Here is a 21,063-nt window from a genome sequence, read left to right on the forward strand (position 1 = left end):
GCTGTGTCTTTTTCTGTCTTCTCATTTTGCTTACCTTACTGTGTTTGGGGTCTCTTTTTTGCAGGCTTCAGTTTCGTAGTTCCTGTTGTTTTTGGTGTCTGCCCCAGTGGCTAAGGTTTGTTCAGTGGGTTGTGTAGGCTTCCTGTTGGAGGGGACTAGTGCCTGTGTTCTGGTGGATGAGGCTGGATCTTGTCTTTCTGGTGGGCAGGTCCACATCTGGTGGTGTGTTTTGGGATGTCTGTCAACTTATTATGATTTTGGACAGCCTCTCTGTTAATTGGTGGGGTTGTGTTCCTGTCTTGCTAGTTGTTTGGCATAGGATGTCCAGCACTGTAGCTTGCTGGTCGTTGAGTGAAGCTGGGTGCTGGTGTTGAGATGGAGATCTCTGGGAGATTTTCGCCATTTGATATTATGTGCAGCTGGGAGGTCTCTTGTGGACCAGTGTCCTGAAGTTGGCTCTCCCACCTCAGAGGCACAGCACTGACTCCTGGCTGCAGCACCAAGAGCCTTTCATCCACACGACTCAGAAGAAAAGGGAGAAAAAGTAGAAAGAAAGAATTAGTAGAAGTAGAAAGAAAGAAAGAAAGAAAGAAAGAAAGTAGGGAGGGAGTGAGGGAGGGTGGAAGGAAGGAAGGAAGGAGCGAAGGAAGGAATAAAAGAAAGAAAGATGATAAAGTAAAATAAAATAAAGTAAGATAAAATATGACAAAGTTATTAAAATAAAAATATAATTAATAAGAGAAAAAAACGAAAAAAAACAAAAAAACGGATGGATAGAACCCTGGAACAAATGGTGGAAGCAAAGCTATGCAGACAAAATCTCACACAGAAGCATACACATGCACACTCACAAAAAGAAGAAAAGGGGGAAAAATCATAAATCTTGCTCTCAAAGTCCACCTCCTCAATTTGGGATGATTGGTTGTCTATTCAGGTATTCCACAGCTGCAGGGTACATCAAGTTTATTGTGGAGCTTTAATCCGCTGCTTCTGAGGCTGCTGGTAGAGATTTCCCTTTCTCTTCTTTGTTCTCACAGCTCCCAGGGGCTCAACTTCGAATTTGGCCCTGCCTGTGCGTGTAGGTCGCCAGAGGGCGTCTGTTCTTTGCTCAGACAGGACGGGGTTAAAGGAGCCACTGATTCGGAGGCTCTGGCTCACTCAGACCGGGGGTAGGGACGGTCACGGAGTGCAGGGCGAGCCTGCGGAGGCAGAGGCCAGCGTGACGTTGCACCAGCCTGAGGCGCACCTTGCGTTCTCCTGGGGGAGTTGTCCCTGGATCACGGGACCGTGGCAGTGGCGGGCTGCACAGGCTCCCCGGAAGGGGGGTGTGGAGAGTGACCTGTGCTCGCATACAGGCTTCTTGGTGGCAGCAGCAGCGGTGTTAGCAACTCATGTCTGTCTCTGGGGTCTGCGCTTTAGCCGCGGCTCGCACCCGTCTCTGGGGCTCCTTTAAGCAGCGTTTTTAATCCCCTCTCCTCGCGTACCAGGAAACAAAGAGGGAAGAAAAAGTCTCCTGCCTCTTCGGCAGGTCCAGACTTTTCCCCGGACTCCCTCCCAGCCAGCCGTGGCGCACTAACCCCCTTCAGGCTGTGTTCATGCCACCAGCCCCAGTTTTCTCCCTGCACTCCAACCAAAGCCCGAGCCTCAGCTCCCAGCCCTGCCCGCTCCGGCGGGGGAGCAGACAAGCCTCTCGGGCTGGTGAGTGCCAGTTGGCACTGATCCTCTGTACGGGAATCTCTCCGCTTTTCCCTCTGCACCCCTATTGCTGTGCTCTCCTCCGTGGCTCCAAAGCTCCCCCGCTCCGCCACCCGCAGTCTCCGCCCGCGAAGGGGCTTCCTAGTGTGCGGAAACCCTTCCTCCTTCACAGCTCTCTCCCACTGGTGCAGGTCCCGTCCCTATCCTTTTGTCTCTGTTTTTTCTTTTTTCTTGTGCCCTACCCAGGTATGTGGGGGGGGGGTTCTTGCCTTTTGGGAGGTCTGAGGTCTTCTGCCAGTGTTCAGTAGGTGCTCTGTATGAGTTGTTCCATGTGTAGATGTATTTCTGGTGTATCTGTCAGATTTGACTTTTATAATCATGGTGATAGAGTCCCACCTCTACCCTCACTTAGCCTGGACAAACTATGTGAGATTTGAGTAGATGGATGTTGAATAAAAGTTCAGAGAGCTCATGCACAATACAGCTCACCCCAAGTGATCAAACTTGGCCAGGGGCAAGAGGCAGAATACAGTGCATTTACCTTGCAGGTCTGAAATGGAGTCCCTTATACTAAGCCCCATGTCACCAAACCTAGATTTAATTTAATTACAGTTTTGGCTCTCCCAGAAATGGAACCTCAAACCAGTGAATCAGGAATCTCCTGATCAGCACTAGTGAGGTCATCTGCCTGATAGACCGCTACCATCAACTAAAGGAACATAACCTTACAATAAACAACCCACATTTTTGACAACTACACCTTACTTGTTTTTACTCCCATCAGCCTATAAAAGTCTTTCATTTTGTACAGCTCCTTGGAGCTCCTTTCTATTTGCTAGATTGGATGATGCTCAATTCATGAATCACTGAATAAATCCAAGAAGATCTTTAAAATGTACTCAGTTAAATTTTATTAACAACAGTTTTAAGAGTGTTTTCACAAACAGGTCAACAGGGTGGTAGAAAAAACTGCAGAGTTAAGGAGAGAATTGAAAGGGAAAAGGGTAGGAGAGAAATCAGCAGGTTGAGAAGATAGCAATAGTATGTTGGAGAAGAAATTTCTCAGCCTCCTCATCTGTCTCCTGAAAGTTCTCCTATGGTCTTATCTGTTCCCATACAAGACAGTGTGATCAAACCCTGGGTGTAGGCTCCCTTCAACCACTGAGGGCAGCTTTGAAAAACAATTAACTTCTTTTTAAAATTGAAGTATAGTTGATTAAAATATTATATTAGTTTCATGTGTACAGCATAGTGATTCAGTATTTTTGTAGATTATACTCTGTTATAAATTATTATAAGATAATGACTATAATTCCCTGTGCTATACCATATATCCTTGTTGCTTCTCTATTTTAATTATACATACTAGCTTGTGTTTGTTAATCCCATACCCATAATTTGTCCCTTCCCTCTCCCTCTCCCCTTTGGTAACCACTAGTTTGTTTTCTGTATCTGTGAGTCTGTTTCTCTTTTGCTATATATATATATTTATTTTTTTTTGCGGTACACGGGCCTCTCACTGTTGTGGCCTCTCCCGTTGCGGAGCACAGACTCCGGACATGCAGGCTCAGTGGCCATGGCTCACGGGCCCAGCTGCTCCGCGGCATGTGGGATCTTCCTGGACCGGGGCACGAACCCATGTCCCCTGCATCGGCAGGCGGACTCTCAACCACTGCGTCACCAGGGAAGCCCCATGCTTTTTGTTTTTTACATTCCACATATAAATGATATCATACAATATTTGTCTTCCTCTGTCTGACTTATTTCACTGAGCATAATGTTCTCTAGGTCCATTCATGTTGCTGTATTTGGCAGAATTTTATTCTTTTTATGGCTGAGTAATATTCCAGTGAGGTGGTCACAGAAAACTGGGCAGCCACTAGGGCAGACCTCTCTTCGCACCTGTGCATTCCTCATGGGTGGAGTCCAGCCTTTCTATCTGTTCCAGTGGTTCTCCAGCCAGTCAAGGGAGCTTGTCTCCTACGCATAGAATTCCAGGACTGGGGTGCCCAATCTGTGGCTTTCACTGCTCACTTCCCAGGGTGGATCTTTGCCCATGAATTCTCCCTTTTCCTCTGACTCCTCTCTTGGGGCACAGGTCTCAACCCTGTTGCTCTTCTTCCCTTCCTACCAAATTACATGTGTCATTCCTATAGCCTCGTTTGTACAGCAGTCCTTCTGCCAGTTTCCAGTTAGTTTTCAGTGAGAATTGTTCCACATGTAGATGTATTTTGGATGTGTTCATGGGGGAAGGTGAGCTCCACATCCTCTTACTCTGCCATCTTAATTTCAGATCAACAATTAATTTTATGCCGTGTAAGAGATCAGTAAAAATCCTTCTACCCTTAACTTTTTCAAATGCCCCAGTTACCTCATACTCCCTTATACTTTCCAGTCTTCTGTCTTTACCTGGAATCCTTTCCCCCAGATTGCATATTCCTTACACCTCATTCTCATTCAGTCCCTTTTTTCTTATTGTTACTCACTCCCCTAAAGCAACAGACAATGAAGCAACAGGGTGAAAGCTTGCCTATATGGTGCAAAGAGGTCAAATATGAATTTCCATGGAGAAAAATGCTGATAGACTAGTAAATGAGAATGGAGTGTTGTCACTTATTTATTAAAAGTGTAAGAGTAAAACTTCCCTACACATCATTTTCCTTCTGCAGATTTTTTGATTCCTTTCTCATTCCTCATTAGGCTATTTCACTTCCTACTCCTATCCTTCTTCTTTATTGTCTACATAGCCTTTCCTTTGCATAGTCATAGCATGAAAAGTATACTTTATATCAATTAAGCTAGCGAAAAAGCAGAATAATTGTGTTGTCTTTGATTGATGAGGCTGTCATATTAGTTAAATCAAATCTGCAAGTAGGCAAAGTGCTGCAGCATTTGTTTTAAAAGGGATATGTAGATTCTATGGAGTGCCTCACTCATTGTATCATGCTCACACCAGCTCCTGAAAAAGCTGAACATATGGCTTCTGACCTCAAAAAGTTGATCATCTGCTTGGTGCAATCAAACATACACAATTGGAAACATTTTAAAAGCAAAATATCAACAAATACAGGTTGATTTTGTAATAAATTGTGCCCCTAGTCAAGGTGGGCCAGTCTTCTGGGGGCAATCAAGGAATGGATCTGATGTGTGCCAGTTAGACTTTCAAGAGGTATTACAAGGAAGTAGATGAATGTAGAGGAATACAAACAGAGAGGTTAGGACTGATCCATGGTGCCTTCCAAAAGTCAGTGGGCAAATGCAGATTTGGATCCAACACCATTTAGTGATTAGTGCTAGGATTGGTGTTTTTACATATGTGATCTTGTAATTATCATAATAGCTTTGTAGTGATACTAATGCTCAGAAGAATTATGTAACTAAACCAAAATCAATTCTAATACTTGATTTTTGATTCTAAATCCGGTGCTTTTCTGATTGTACCCCATAAATAAAAAGGAAATCTGAGGAAAAGACAAAGTAATAAAATCTTGAAAAGTAGACATGGTAATACAGCTGAGAATTAAACAATCTGAAAGGGGAACCATTGGATTTAGCTAAGCAGAATGGTTTATTTTCAGTGAAGAATCCACATGGAAGCAAGCTAACCTGTTTGTGCTAACTCTCACATGGGGAGAGCATTCTCTTGAAACTTCAGGACCATTTTTACATTATTTGCATTAAGAAGGATTAAGTAGGAATGATTCAGGCTACAGTGTTTTCTTTGGTAAGTTATGATTATTGTCTTTGTCCAATAAAGATGTGTGCAAATTGAATTCACAGTAACGTGATTTCTATTTGTAATGTACATTGCCACTGTATTCTGACAACTTGAGATCTGTCATGAAGAAAGAAATAAAATAATTAGCAATCAGCAGTGGGAGTTTAATACTTTAATTCTCCAGCTGTTGTGCAAAATGTTTTTGTGCATGTAGATTCAATTAGTCATAAAGTAGGGAATCAGTATAATGCAGCTATATTATACAGACTTTGAACATGCACTGTTGGTAGAAATTGATAAGTTCTCTAGTTTACTGTCACTATTTAAAGGGAATGCAGACATCAGAAATATTTCAAACTAAGGGTTCTTAATATTGACAAGGAAACATTAAGAGAAGACACATGGCCAGAGTAGAACCACAGAATATATTGAATGTATAATATATAAATTGAGATAACAATTACAAAGGAAATATTGTAATTTGACTATTTGCAACTTAAATATAAATACAGTTGAAACATTTGTCTATCTAAATGAAATATAAACACAATTTAATGACAAATGACAATCTGAGGTAAAATTTTGCAAATATATGCAGAGGTAGGGCCAATGCATTTGATGTGTAAAGAAAAGTTTGCAGATCAGTGACAATTAAAAAAAATACACACATAGTAGCATCCCAATAAAAAATGGGCAAAAGCTATGAACGAAAAATTCAAAAAAGGAGAAGTATGAATACAAATAAATGTGTAAAAAGGTATGTCCTTACTAGTAAAAATGTAGTAGGAAAAAATGCACAGTGAGTTTATATCTTAATCTTCCCTTTTTCCCACATGAGACACACAAAAATGTTAATAATAAAATAAAATTAGAAAGACATGGTGAAGTTAAAAATGATAAACTATTGTGTGAAACAGAAATAGAGATATACTTAGTGGTGAAACCACAGGCACAACTGAGTTCCAGTTTTAAGTACAGGCAGAAGTCACTGAAAATTTTACTTATATGTAATAAGGATCCTTAAGCATTGCATACATGGAAGGGCAGAGGTAAATTCACAGTGTGAAATCAAGAGCTTTGATGAAGCTCTCTTGATCATGAAAAGAAAAAGATAAAACTTGGACAACTGCCTGGGGCTGTTGTCTTTTTAAAGCTGCATATCTTATAATTTTCTCAGCACAGGTCTTTTACCTCTTTAGGTAGGTTTATTCCTAGGTATTTTATTCTTTTTGATATGCTGGTAAATGTGATTCTTTCCTTAATTTCTCTTTCTGATAGTTCATTATTAGTGTATAGAAATGCAACAGATTTCACTGATGAAAGAAATTGGAGATAAGACAAATTGAAAGATATACTGTGTTCATGGAATGGAATAATTAATATTGTTAAAATGACCATACAACCCAAGGCAATCTACAGACTCAATGCAATCCCTTATCAAAATACTAAGGGCATTTTTCAAAGTACTGGAACAAATAATTTTAAAATTTGTATGGAAACACAAAAGACCCAAATAGCCACAACAATCTTGAGAAAGAAGGACAGAGGTAGAGGAATCATGCTCTCTGGCTTCAGACTATACTACAAAGCTACAGTAATCAAAGCAGTATGGTACTGGCACAAAAACAGACACATAGATCAATGGAACAGAATAGAAAGCCCAGAAATAAACCCACACACTTATGGTCAATTAATCTATGACAAAGGAGTTAAGAATATACCATGTAGAAAAGACAGTCTCTTCAATAAGCAGTGCTGGAACAAACTGGACAGCTACATGTAAAAGAATGAAGTTAGAACATTCTCTAACACCCTATACAAAAATGAACTCAAAATAGATTAAAGACCTTAATGTAAGACCTGAAACTGTAAAACTCCTATAAGAAAACTTAGGCAGACACTCTTTGACATAAATTGTATCAATATTTTTTGGATCTGTCTCCTAAAGCAAAGGAAACAAAAGCAAAAATTAGCAAATGGGACCTAATTAAACTTAAAAGTTTTTGCACAGCAAAGGAAACCATTGACAAAATGAAAAGACAACCCACTGAATGGGAGAAAATATTTGCAAATCCTATATTGAATAAGGGGTTAATATCCAAAATATATAAACAGCTCATACAATTCAACATGAAAAAAACAATCAACACAATTAAAAAATAGGCAGAGAAACTCAATAGACAGTTTTCCAAAGGAGACATACAGATGGCCAACAGGCATATGAAAAGATGCTCAACATCATTAATCATCAGAGAAATGCAAATCAAAACCACAATAAGATATCACCTCACATCTGTCAAATGGCTATCATCAAAAATAACACAATAACAAATGTTGGTGAGGATGTAGAGAAAAGGAAACCCTCTTACACTGTTGGAAATGTAAATCACTGCAACCACTGTGGAAAACAGTATGGGGGTTTCTCAAAAAACTGAAAATAAAACCACCATATGCCCAAGCAATTCCACTACTGGGTACGTATTCAAAAACAAATAACAACAACAAAAAAATGAAAACATTAATCGAAAAGATACATGCACCCCAATGTTCATAGCAGCATTGTATACAATTGCCGAGATATACAAGCAACGTAAGTATCCGTCAACAGATGAATGGATAAAGATGTGGTATATATATGTATATATATATGGTATATACACACACACAATGGAATACTATTTAGCTTAAAAAGGAATGAAACTTTGCCATTTGCAACTACATGGATGGACTTGGAGGGTATTATGCTTAGTGAAATAAGTCAGACAGAGAAAGACAAATACTGCATATAATCACCTATATGTGGAATCTAAAAAACAAAATAAACTCATGAATATAACGAAAAAGAAACAGACTCACAGATATAGAGAACAAACTAGTGGTTATTAGTGGGGAGAGGGAAGGGGGAGGGGCAAGATAGGAGTAGGGGATTAAGAGGTACAAGCTACTATTTATAAAATAAAGAAGCTCCAAAGATATGTTGTATAACACAGAGGATATAGCCAGTATTTTATAATAACTATAAATGGAGTATAGCCTTTAAAAATTGTGAATCACTGTTGTACACCTGTAACTTATATAATATTGTACATCAACTATACCTCTATTTAAAAAAAGCTGCATATCTCTCAGATCCACCTTTCTCCTGGCCTTCCAAACCATCACAGATATGAGTAAAGAGGGAGTCCTTGAACTCTCTTTGCTCCTGGTAACTTGCATCCCTCCCTCACCTCCATCAAGAGAGGGCCCCAGCTTTAGGAGCTCTTGACGAGACCTCTATTCTATCTTTCCACACTCTCACATACACTGAAAGCCAGGCCTATCCCTAAATATGCAGGGTCCAGAGCAAGTGTGCCAACAGAAGCTTGTGTATCATATTTATACCTATTGAAATTTTGAAGATAGAGCTAACAAAATGTTAAATAAAATAATATTCTATCTTCTACCTTGATGGCTATATCTTTAAATTGATAAAATCAAAACATTATAACTATGTTTTTTATATGCTGAAAATTAGTAAAATGTCAAAAACTACTGAGTTATTATTTTACATAGATGATTTTCTGTTTAAAGTTTGGTGGTGTATGTAGGAGTAATAAAATAAATACATAATTCATAAGTTAATACATATTTGTTCCATTAACTCTATTTTTCTTGCTTTCATTGCAAAAAGATCATTATAAGGTTGTTAGAATCAAGATTTTCACATAATCTATGTTCTGATTTGAAGGATTAAAATTACTATATATTCAAAATTTATAAAATTTGAATGTATTTTATATAAAACATAAACTTATATAAATTTAAAATAAAATTATTTAAGTTATTTTTCTTATAAAATAAAATCAAACTAAAAAGCAAAATTAATATCATACTTTTAAATCAAAATTATGTACAGTTTAAGTATTTTATTTAATTTTTAAAAAAGATAAATAAACCATATTAAATATTTGTATAAAATGAGATTATTCACAAATTTTTAGTTGACATGCATTAGTAACCAAAGAAAATAATTGGTATTATATTTTACACATGTCATACCTTGACAGATGTAGATACACCTTTAAGAATAATATGAATTGTTTAATAAAGCAAAATATTTCTCAGCTAACGTGCAGTTGCTGGATTTGTGAGTTTCTCAGAAACCATGAATTGTATCAGGAAGAGAAGCAAAAAATGGATGCTAAGCACTATTCTGAGATGAAACTTTGTTATGCAACAATCCATTGCATTCAAATAATATGAATTGAAGGGTTTGACAAGTTAGTCTTTTCTACTACTAAAGTGATTCTGCTGCTCAATCTCTCCTCACACTCTAATACACTGTCTAGCTCTGACTAAACAGCAGTGCAAACCACAAATCTTCATCACATGTGTTAGTTTAGATTCTTTGAGAAGCAAATGCCAAAACAGGATTAGACATGTAAGAAATTTATTAGATAAAATGCCTATGAAAGACAAAGGGAAGGGATTTGTAGGCAGGGAGCATCTTCAGACAGTGGTACAAGTCTGACCCCTGTAGGAGAAGGCAAAGAAAGGAGAGAAAAAAGATTGCAGAAGAATCTCAGACTGCAGTGCTGTTCTTAGAAAGTTTTGGGTAAGTCAGTAGGTATTCTTTGATCCAAAGTTACCCATTAGAGAAGACTCATGTCCTGCAAGAAAAACCCTGTTCATGTTTCCCTACAGTACTTAAATTTTGGCTAGGAGCCTGGGAAGTGTGGCCTTTACAGAAATATGGTAGTGGACCCAGAGGACCCACAGCTGAAGCTGTTGGTCAGCTAAGATCCATGAAGCAGATTTAGGCAGCACATTTCTTGGTGACCAAAGTCCACGGGTAGGGTTCAAGATTGTTAAGATATCAGTTCTTCAGAAATTCATTTACAGAGTCAACTCAATGCTTATCAAAATCCTAGCAGGTATTTCCTGTATAAATTTATAAACTGATTCTCAAATTCATATAATGCAAAGGACCTAGAGTAGTCAAAATGACTTTTGTAAACAAGAACAAAAGTTGGAAGACTATTACCTCTTTTCAAGACTTATTTAAATTTATAGTAATCAAAGTAGTATGGTATTGGTGTGAAGATACACAAATAGATCAACAGAACAAAATAAAGAGTTCAGAAATAGACTCATACACGTGTATAAAAATGATTTTCAACAATGGTGCAAGGACAGTTCAATCAGCGGGAAAAGGAGAGTCTTTTCAACAAATGGTGCTGGAACAAATGAATATCTGTATGCAAAAATAAACAATCTATACATAATAATGCATTAAAAATTTATTTGAAATGGTTCATAGACTTAAGTGTAAAGACTTCTTAGATTAAGGACTGGCAAACAACAGTTTGCAGGCCATATCCAGCTCACCATATGTTTTTATAAATAAAAAGTTATTGGATCATATTCTTGCCTATTAATTATGTATTGTCTATGGCTACTCTTGTACTACAAAGGCAGAGTTGGATAGTCGTGAAAGAAACCATATGGTCTGAAAAGCCCAAAATAGAGAAAAAAATTTACTGACCTCTGTATAAGATATAACAAAAACACAATCCATAAAAGCAAAAAATGATAAATTGCACTCAGCAAAATTAGAAATTTCTCCATAAGTCTTCACAAGACACTGTTAGGAGATCAAAAAGACAGGTCATAGACTAGGAGAAAATATTTGCAAATCATATATCTGACAAGGAACTTTTATCCAGAATATATAAAGAACTCTTAAAACTCAACAATGAAAAATACAAACAACCTAATAATAAAATGGGCAGAAGACTTGAACAAGTGCTTCACCAAAGAAGATATATACATAGCAAATATGCACATGAAAAAATACTCAGCATTATTAGTCATTAAGGAAATGTGTATTAAAACCACAGTGAGATACCACTAAATACCTATTAGAATGGCTAAACTTCAAAAGACTCACCATACCAAGTATTGGCAAGTTTGTGGAGGAACTGGAACTTTGTACAGTGCTGATGAGAATGTAATATTGTACAGTCACTTGGGAAAACAGTTTGCCATTCTCTTAAAGTTAAATGTTCACCTATAATGATCCAGCCATTCTACTCACAATGATTTACACAAGAGAAATAAAAGCATATGCCCCTGCAATTACCTGTATATGAAAATATTCATAGCAGTTTTATTTATAATTCTCAAAAACTGGAAACAAATATTCATCAGCAGGTGAATGAATGAACAAACCGTGGTATATTCACCATTGATACATGCAACAAACTGAATACATCTCTAATTATGCCAAATGAATAAAGTCAAACAAAAAGAGGAGCTCATACTATATGATTCCATTTATAGAAAATTCTAGAAAATTAAAAATTTATAGTTACAGAACACATCATTGGTTGCTTGCTGGGGAGTATTAAGAGGGGCAGGAGAAAGGGACTGCAAAGAGGTACAAGGAAAGTTGAGGGAAGTAAATGTGTTCATTATATTGATTGGAGTGATGGTTCATGATTCTGTAGATATATCAAAGCTTATCAAATTGTACACTTTAAACATGCCAGTTATACTTCAATACAGCTGTTTTTAAAAGTTAATAAAAGTGTTCACTGACAAGAGTTTACTCTCTTTAGGGATCAGGACCCCTAACCATGCAGAACCTAGGATAGTGAAGATGTGAGTTCCTCCTCATTGGAAGTGATGGTAAGAGGACCTCTCCAGCTTTGACCCCCTGGTTCCTGGACTCATGTAGTCTTCCTCTTGGGGATACGATGCCATATAGAGATCTTTAATTTAATACACTTACTGCTTCTTGTAGGATGGCACCCTTTCTGTGCAAAGCATTGCATCTGAACTTTTGCTTTGGCTGTGCCCTTGAAAAGCTATTCCAATGCTCTTTGAAGCCAGTTGCTTCTGGCGGGTGCAGTGTGTGATACCAACTGTGGATACCATGGCCATGAGGCCATTTCTGCACCTCTTTTGTTTTAAAGTGTGTACCTTGGTGGGATGTTGGATGCTACACTGTATAGGATTCCATCCTCATGGATTGAGCCTTTCTAAGCCCCTGGAAGGTATTGTTGGTTGAGGCTCTTAGTACAGGAAAGGCAAACCCATACCTGGAATAAACATATGTCCCTGTGAGGACAGACCTTTCTCAGACATATGGGACTTTATGTATATGACTTTCCACGAAGTGGCTGACTGGTCTCCATTAGGCATAGAGACATAGCAGGAGCTCAGCATTGGTCTCTATTGCTGACAGGTTAGAGATTCAGAGGCAGCACCTGCTAAACTAGTCTTGGAAGGTAGAAGTCCATGCTTAGGCCTATATATAACCTCCATCTTTGCCACCCTGGTCACTCTGTTCATGTGTCTGTTGTACTATTTCCAGGGTGGTCCATGACAAAATCTAGCTAATGATAACTGGATGAGTTTTGTCTATTCTTTTAAGTGCCTCTTCCATGGTGGATGCCTTCTGCTGGGCATTAATGTATAATATAAAAAAAGTCTTTACATTTAGTGCATACTCCCATATGTTCATATGCCTCTACTCCAGACGTCTTTGTCTCTAATTTTCTAGTCCTTTTTCCTTCCAGGCTCTAGACCAGATGGCCAGCAATTTATAATTTCCTTTATACATTTTTTCATGCTCCTTCGAACAATTTAGAAGGAAATGCACTCTATTTCCATTCCTATAGAAGTTACCATTAAAAGTTTAAGATGCATACTTAATAGGGTCTAAATTTACTATTTCTAGGCTTCTCTTGAACAATCTAAGGATTTAGAAGGCTTTGACTCTGACCACTCTGTCTCAATATTACATGTTACAACTGTCCTGTATTTTAGTTTTATCCTTTCTTTATACTCCCCTAATAAGACACTGTTATTTTTTATTCAACTAGTATTTGTTTATATTTATGCATAACCTCTTACTCTTTTCTCATCATTTCCCCTTGTGTTTTTTTTTTAACATCTTTATTGGGGTATAATTGCTTTACAATGGCGTGTTAGTTTCTGCTTTATAACAAAGTGAATCAGTTATACATATACATACGTTCCCATATGTCTTCCCTCTTGCGTCTCCCTCCCTCCCACCCTCCCTATCCCACCCCTCCAGGCTGTCACAAAGCACCGAGCCAATATCCCTGTGCCATGCGGCTGCTTCCCACTAGCTATCTACCTTACTACGTTTGTTAGTGTGTATATGTCCATGACTCTCTCTCGCCCTGTCACAGCTCACCCTTCCCCCTCCCCATAACCTCAAGTCCATTCTCTAGTAGGTCTGCGTCTTTATTCCTGCCTTACCCCTAGGTTCTTCATGACATTTTTTTTTCTTAAATTCCATATATATGTGTTAGCATACGGTATTTGTCTTTTTCTTTCTGACTTACTTCACTCTGTATGACAGACTCTAGGTCTATCCACCTCATTACAAGTAGCTCAATTTCATTTCTTTTTATGGCTGAGTAATATTCCATTGTATATATGTGCCATATCTTCTTTATCCATTCATCCGATGATGGGCACTTAGGTTGTTTCCATCTCCGGGCTATTGTAAATAGAGCTGCAATGAACATTTTGGTACATGACTCTTTTTGAATTATGGTTTTCTCAGGGTACATGCCCAGTAGTGGGATTGCTGGCTCATATGGTAGTTCTATTTGTAGTTTTTTAAGGAACCTCCGTACTGTTCTCCATAGTGGCTGTACCAATTCACATTCCCACCAGCAGTGCAAGAGTGTTCCCTTTTCTCCACACCCTCTCCAGCATTTATTGTTTGTAGATTTTTTGGTGATGGCCATTCTGACTGGTGTGAGATGATATCTCATTGTAGTTTTGATTTGCATTTCTCTAATGATTAATGATGTTGAGCATTCTTTCATGTGTTTGTTGGCAGTCTGTATATCTTCTTTGGAGAAATGTCTATTTAGGTCTTCTGCCCATTTTTGGATTGGGCTCTTGGTTTTTTTGTTATTGAGCGGCATGAGCTGCTTGTAAATTTTGGAGATTAATCCTTTGTCAGTTGCTTCATTTGCAAATATTTTCTCCCATTCTGAGGGTTGTCTTTTGATCTTGTTTATGGTTTCCTTTGCTGTGCAAAAGCTTTGAAGTTTCATTAGGTCCCATTTGTTTATTTTTGTTTTTATTTCCATTACTCTAGGAGGTGGGTCAGAAAGGATCTTGCTGTGATTTATGTCATAGAGTGTTCTGCCTAAGTTTTCCTCTAAGAGTTTGATAGTTTCTGGCCTTACATTTAGGTCTTTAATCCATTTTGAGCTTATTTTTGTGTATGGTGTTAGGGAGTGATCTAATCTCATACTTTTACATGTACCTGTCCAGTTTCCCCAGCACCACTTATTGAAGAGGCTGTCCTTTCTCCACTGTACATTCCTGCCACCTTTATCAAAGATAAGGTGTCCATATGTGCATGGGTTTATCTCTGGGCTTTCTATCCTGTTCCATTGATCTATCTTTCTGTTTTTGTGCCAGTATCATAATTTCTTGATTACTGTAGCTTTGTAGTATAGTCTGAACTCAGGGAGCCTGATTCCTCCAGCTCTGTTTTTCGTTCTAAAGATTGCTTTGGCTCTTCGGGGTCTTTTGTGTTTCCATACAAATTGCGAAATTTTTTGTTTTAGTTCTGTGAAAAATGCCAGTGGTAGTTTGATAGGGATTGCATTGAATCTATAGATTGCTTTGGGTAGTAGAGTCATTTTCACAATGTTGATTCTTCCAATCCAAGAACATGGTATCTCTCTCCATCTATTTGTATCATCTTTAATTGCTTTCATCAGTGTCTTATAATTTTCTGCATACAGGTCTTTTGTCTCCTTAGGTAGGTTTATTCTTAGATATTTAATTCTTTTTGTTGCAATGGTAAATGGGAGTGTTTTCTTGATTTCACTTTCAGATTTTTCATCATTAGTATATAGGAATGCCAGAGATTTCTGTGCATTAATTTTGTATCCTGCCACTTTACCAAATTCATTGATTAGCTCTAGTAGTTTTCTGGTAGCATCTTTAGGATTCTCTATGTATAGGATCATGTCATCTGCAAACAGTGACAGCTTTACTTCTTCTTTTCCGATTTGGATTCCTTTTATTTCCTTTTCTTCTCTGATTGCTGTGGCTAAAACTTCCAAAACTACGTTGAATAAGAGTGGTGAGAGTGGGCAACCTTGTCTTGTTCCTGATCTTAGTGGAAATGCTTTCAGTTTTTCACCATTGAGGATGATGTTGGCTGTGGGCTTGTCATATATGGCCTTTATTATGTTGTGGAAAGTTCCCTCTATGCCTACTTTCTGCAGGGTTTTTATCATAAATGGGTGTTGAATTTTGTCAAAAGCTTTCTCTGCATCTATTGAGATGATCATATGGTTTTTCTCCTTCAATTTGTTAATATGGTTTATCACATTGATAGATTTGCGTATATTGAAGAATCCTTGCATTCCTGGAATAAACCCCACTTGATTATGGTGTATGATCCTTTTTATGTGCTGTTGGATTCTGTTTGCTAGTATTTTGTTGAGGATTTTTGCATCTATGTTCATCAGTGATATTGGCCTGTAGTTTTCTTTCTTTGTGACATCCTTGTCTGGTTTTGGTATCAAGGTGATGGTGGCCTCGTAGAAGGAATTTGGGAGTGTTCCTCCCTCTGCTATATTTTGGAAGAGTTTGAGAAGGATAGGTGTTAGCTCTTCTCTAAATGTTTGATAGAATTCGCCTGTGAAGCCATCTGGTCCTGGGCTTTTGTTTGTTGGAAGATTTTTAACCACAGTTTCAATTTCAGTGCTTGTGATTGGTCTGTTCATATTTTCTATTTCTTCCTGATTCAGTCTTGGCCGGTTGTGCCTTTCTAAGAATTTGTCCATTTCTTCCAGATTGTCCATTTTATTGGCATAGAGTTGCTTGTAGTAATCTCTCATGATCTTTTTTATTTCTGCAGTGTCAGTTGTTACTTCTCCTTTTTCATTTCTAATTCTATTGATTTGAGTCTTCTCCCTTTTTTTCTTGATGAGTCTGGCTAGTGGTTTATCAATTTTGTTGACCTTCTCAAAGAACCAGCTTTTAGTTTTATTGATCTTTGCTATCGTTTCCTTCATTTCTTTTTCATTTATTTCTGATCTGATTTTTATGATTTCTTTCCGTCTGCTAGCTTTGGGGTTTTTTTGTTCTTCTTTCTCTAATTGCTTGAGGTTCAAGGTTAGGTTGTTTATTCGAGATGTTTCCTGCTTCTTAAGGTGGACTTGTATTGCTATAAACTTCCCCCTTAGAACTGCTTTTGCTGCATCCCATAGGTTTTGTGTCGTCGTGTCTCCATTGTCATTTGTTTCTAGGTATTTTTTTATTTCCTCTTTGATTTCTTCAGTGATCACTTCATTATTAAGTAGTGTATTGTTTAGCCTCCCTGTGTTTGTATTTTTTACAGATCTTTTCCTGTAATTGATATCTAGTCTCATGGTGTTGTGGTCAGAAAAGACACTTGATACAATTTCAATTTTCTTAAATTTACCAAGGCTTGATTTGTGACGCAAGATATGATCTCTCCTGGAGAATGTTCCATGAGAACTTGAGAAAAATGTGTATTCTGTTGTTTTCGGATGGAGTGTCCTATAAATATCAATTAAGTCCATCTTGTTTAATGTATCATTTAAAGCTTGTGTTTTCTTATTTATTTTCATTTTGGATGATCTGTCCATGGGTGAAAGTGGGGTGTTACAGTCCCCCACTATGAATGTGTTACTGTTGATTTCCCCTTTTATGGCTGTTAGTATTTGCCTTATGTATTGAGGTGCTCCTATGTTGGGTGCATAAATATTTACAATTGTTATATCTTCTTCTTGGATCGATCCCTTGATCATTATGTAGTGTCCTTCTTTGTCTCTTTTAATAGTCCTTATTTTAAAGTCTATTTTGTCTGATATGAGAATTGCTACTCCAGCTTTCTTTTGGTTTCCATTTGCATGGAATATCTTTTTCCATCCCCTTACTTTCAGTCTGTATGTGTCTCTAGGTCTTTAGTTGTCTCTTGTAGACAGCATATATAAGGGTCTTGTTTTTGTATCCATTCAGCCAATCTGTGTCTTTTGGTGGGAGCATTTAGTCCATTTACATTTAAGGTAATTATCGATATGTATGTTCCTATTCCCATTTTCTAAATTGTTTTGGGTTCGTTATTATAGGTCTTTTCCTTCTCTTGTGTTTTTTGTCTAGAGAAGTTCCTTTAGCATTTCTTGTAAAGCTGGTTTGGTGGTGCTGAACTCTCTCAGCTTTTGCTTGTCTGTAAAGGTTTTAATTTTTCCATCAAATCTTAATGAGATCCTTGCTGGGTAGAGTAGTCTTGTCTGCAGGTTTTACTCCTTCATCACTTTCAGTATGTCCTGCCACACCCTTCTGGCTTGTAGGGTTTCTGCTGAGAGATCAGCTGTTAACCTTATGGGGATTCCCTTGTGTGTTATTTGTTGTTTTTCCCTTGCTGCTTTTAATATGCTTTCTTTGTATTTAATTTTTGACAGTTTGATTAATATGTGTCTTGGTGTATTTCTCCTTGTATTTATCCTGTATGGGACTCTCTGTGCTTCCTGGACTTGATTAACTATTTCCTTTCCCATATTAGGGAAGTTTTCAACTATAATCTCTTCAAATATTTTCTCATTCCCTTTCTTTTTCTCTTCTTCTTCTGGAACCCCTATAATTCGAATGTTGGTGCGTTTAATGTTGTCCCAGAGGTCTCTGAGACGGTCCTCAGTTCTTTTCATTCTTTTTTCTTTATTCTGCTCTGCAGTAGTTATTTCCACTATTTTATCTTCCAGGGCACTTATCCGTTCTTCTGCCTCAGTTATTCTGCTATTGATCCCATCTAGAGTACTTTTAATTTCATTTATTGTGTTGTTCATCGTTGCTTGTTTCATCTTTATTTCTTGGTAACTTGTTTCTTGTTAACTTTCTTGCATTTTGTCCATTCTATTTCCAAGATTTCAGATCATCCTTACTATCATTATTCTGAATTCTTTTTCAGGTAGACTGCCTATTTCCTCTTCATTTGTTAGGTCTGGTGCATTTTTATCTTGCTCCTTCATCTGCTGTGTGTTCTTCTGTCTTCTCATTTTGCTTATCTTACTATGTTTGGGATCTCCTTTTTGCAGACTGCAGGTTCGTAGTTCCCGCTGTTTTTGATGTCTGTCTCCAGTGGCTAAGGTTGGTTCAGTGGGTTGTGTAGGCTTCCTGGTGGAGGGGACTAGTGCCTGTGTTGTGGTGGATGAAGCTGGATCTTGTCTCTCTAGTGGGCAGGTTCACGTCTGGTGGTGTGTTTTGGGGTGTCTGTGGCCTTATTATGCTTTTAGGCAGTCTCTCTGCTAATGGGTGGGGTTTTGTTCCTGTTTTGCTAGTTGTTTGGCATAGGTTGTCCAGCACTGTAGCTTGCTGGTCGTTGAGTGAAGCTGGGTGCTGGTGTTAAGATGGAGGTCTCTGGGAGATTTTCGCCGTTGATATTATGTGGAGCTGGGAGGTCTCTTGTTGACCAGTGTCCTGAAGTTGGCTCTCCTATGTCAGAGGCAGAACCCTTACTCCTGGCTGGAGCACCAAGAGCCTTTCATCCACACGGCTCAGAATAAAAGGGAGAAAAAGCAGAGAGAATTAGTAGAAGTATGAGGAAAGAAAGAAGGAAAAGAGGGAAGGAAGGAAGAAAGAAAGAAAGAAAGAAGCAAAGAAGGAAAGAAGGCAAGAAGGAAAGAAAGGAGGGAGGGAGGGAGGGAGGAAGGAAGGAAGGAGGGAAAGAAGGAAAAAAGACAGAAAGAAAGAAGATACAGTAAAAATAAAATAAAGTATAATAAAGTTATTGAATTAAAAAATTCTTATTTAGAAAAAAAAAAGGGACGGATAGAACCTTAGGACAAATGTTGGAAGCAAAGCTATACAGACAAAATCTTACACGGAAGCATACACATACACCCTCACTAAAAGAAGTAAAGGGGGAAAAATCATAAATCTTGCTCTCAGAGACCACCTCCTCAATTTGGGATGATTCGTTGTCTAAAGGAGGGAAGGAAGGAAAGAAAGAAAGAAAGAACGAAGGTAAAGTATAATAACGTTATTAAAATTAAAATTAATTATTAAGAAAAAATTAAAAAAAAAACCATGGACGGATAGAACCCTAGGACAAATGGTAGAAACAAGACTATACAGACAAGATCTCACACAGAAGCATACACATACACATTCACAAAAAGAGGAAAAGGGAAAAAAATCATAAATCTTGCTCTCAAAGTCCACCTCCTCAATTTGGGATGATTGGTTGTCTATTCAGGTATTCCACAGATGCAGGGTACATCAAGTTGATTGTGGAACTTTAATCCGCTGCTTCTGAGGCTGCTGGGAGAGATTTCCCTTTCTCTTCTTTGTTCTCACAGCTCACCGGGGCTCCGCTTTGGATTTGGCCCTGCCTCTGCGTGTAGGTCGCTGGAGGGCGTCTGTTTTTTGCTCAGACAGGACGGGGTTAAAGGAGCCGCTGATTCGGGGGCTCTGGCGCACTCAGGCCGGCGGTGAGGGAGGGGCACGGAGTGCGGGGCGGGCCTGCGGCGGCAAAGGCCGGCGTGACTTTGCACCAGCTTGAGGCCCGCCGTGCGTTCTCCCGGGGAAGTTGTCCCTGGATCACGGGACCCTGGCAGTGGCGGGCTGCACAGGCTCCGCGGAAGAGGGGTGTGGAGAGTGACCTGTGCTCGCACACAGGCCCCTTGGTGGCGGCAGCAGCAGCCTTAGCGTCTCCCGCCCATCTCTGGGGTCCGTGCTTTTAGCCGCGGCTCGCGCCCGTCTCTGGAGCTCCTTTAAGCAGCGTTCTTAAACCCCTCTCCTCACGCACCAGGAAACAAAGAGGGAAGAAAAAGTCTCTTGCCTCTTCGGCAGGTGCAGACGTTTCCCCGGACTCCCTCCCGGCTAGCCGTGGTGCACTAACCCCTTCAGGCTATGTTCAAGCCGCCAACCCCAGTCCTCTCCCTGCGCTCCGTCCGAAACCGAAACCCGAGCCTCAGAGCCTCAGCTCGCAGCCCCGCCCGCCCCGGCGGGTGAGCAGACAAGCCTCTCGGGCTGGTGAGTGCTGGTCGGCACCGGTCCTCTGTGCGGGAATCTCCCCGCTTTGCCCTCCGCACCCGTTGCTGTGCACTCCTCCGCGGCTTTGAAGCTCCCCCCTCCGCCTCCCGCAGTCTCCGCCCGTGAAGGGGCTTCCTAGTGTGTGGAAACTTTTCCTCCTTCACAGCTCCCTCCCACTGGTGCAGGTGCCGTCCCTATTCTTTTGTCTCTGTTTTTTCTTTTTTTTTCTTTTGCCCTACCCAGGTACGTGGGGAGTTTCTTGCCTTTTGGGAGGTCTGAGGTCTTCTGTCAGCCTTCAGTAGGTGTTCTGTAGGAATTGTTCCACGTGTAGATGTATTTCTGGTGTATCTGTGGGGAGGAAGGTGATCTCCGCGTCTTACTCTTCTGCCACCTTCAAGGTCCCCCCCTATTGGCTTTTTTAAAAATTACAATGACAATAATTTTTAATTTCCAAAAGTTCTATGTGGATCTGTTATCCATCTATCTGCTCTTGTTTTTCTTTTTCTTATTGTATTCTTTTCTCTCTTTTTAGCTTGCATGTTTTTTCTCTCTTTTAACTTTTAATCATATTTATTTCATAATTTATCTATGTTCTATTT

This window comes from Stenella coeruleoalba (genome assembly GCF_951394435.1).
Source record: "Stenella coeruleoalba genome assembly, chromosome: X".
NCBI lineage: Eukaryota > Metazoa > Chordata > Mammalia > Artiodactyla > Delphinidae > Stenella > Stenella coeruleoalba.